This window comes from Pterocles gutturalis, unplaced genomic scaffold (genome assembly GCF_000699245.1).
Source record: "Pterocles gutturalis isolate BGI_N339 unplaced genomic scaffold, ASM69924v1 scaffold30072, whole genome shotgun sequence".
In the NCBI taxonomy this organism is placed as follows: Eukaryota; Metazoa; Chordata; class Aves; order Pterocliformes; family Pteroclidae; genus Pterocles; species Pterocles gutturalis.
This window is the reverse complement of record NW_010108821.1, coordinates 12,082-13,577: the sequence shown is the minus strand read 5'-3', so window position 1 is coordinate 13,577 and position 1,496 is coordinate 12,082.

Genomic DNA, 1,496 nt, shown 5'->3' with positions numbered 1-1,496 from the left:
AATAGTATCAATAATGCTATTAATAATATTATTATTAATAACGATAATAATGAATATAATAATGATAACAATAATAATCCAATGGCGTTGGAGCAGTCAGTATCTTCCCCTCGTGCCGATCCGGTGGGTACCTGGTTTCCATCTGAAGGTAAACAGGAGCCAAAGCCCGGGCAGGAGGCACAGGGAGAAACTTGGCTTCACCCCCACCGTAAATATTTTGCAGTGAAAAGCCCAAGTTTTCCAAACTGGCAGAGGAGCAGACCCCGCCGAGGGTATAACTCCTCGGAGTCTGTGCAGGATGCACTGACACAGTTATTCTTTTTCCCCTTGAATTAACTTCTATGTTTTTTTTTCCCCCCTCAACGTGGAACAGCAACAGAGATTGCCTTTGCAACCATAAGATTAAAATAACGATTAAAATACCGTGTATTCTCACCCCTCATGATTTCCTCCCCTCCGTGTGCAGGATGTTATGGTGACTTTTTTTTTTTTTTTTTTTTTCCTATCATTTAACTTGCACACAGACACACAGGCACACACACACTCACATACACACAAAAAGAAAGTCCTATTCTATTGTACTGGGCAGAGATCCAGAACAAACTGCAACCGTGAGGTGAATGATTTGAGAGAATTAAATATCCAGGTTCTGTGCTCAATGTCCCTGAAATTGAATATATAAAAATCTTGTCCAAGAAAATGTTATTCAGTTATAAGTAAGTGCAGGACCCGAGCTAAGAGGATGCTGTGTGGTTTCTATGGCGTGTGGTTACGATGCATATTTTGTTTTAAATAATAGTTTAATTTGGGCTGATGTTGAGAGCCTGCCAGGGCTGGAAGACGGAGCTGTTTTGCAGAAAGTACTCCCACCAATTTCCCTGACTCTTTCAATTTTTGAAAGTATTTCGCAATAATGAATCTCTGCCCTGTGTATGGCACTGGGGTCTGTTAATTTATTTGCTGGATTTTGAATAAAAGGTGTTGCCAGGACCTCTTCCTATTCACTTTCCTGTTTGGGGATTTGTTTATAGTGAACAGACAAAGCAACATTGGCGTTTGAAATATATTTTAACGATCCAAGATATGACCAAAAAATAAAACCAAACCGAATAAAAAATCTGTTTTGAAGCAGAGCCCTCCACTGCCATTAAAGGATGGGTAGCAGGATTAACAGTATCAATTATTAACAGCTTTCTTCCTCTTTAATATTTAATTCTGCATATTAGATCAAGTCAATTACATTAAGGAAATAGCCGTGCAAATTTGTAAGAGGCAGTACTTACAGGGGAAGATTAACCGGATTATTTTTTTAAAAATATTCAATATATTTCATTTTACGTAGAGGAAACGTTCTGATGGGGCTCGCGTGTGTGTATGTATATATTTATAATGGTCCATTTAATTGGTGTAAAGGTTTATGGCTTCAGTCATAATTTCAGAGGAGGCAAAGGAAATAAAATAGAAATACGTGGTCTGCCTATAACACTTCATTTTAC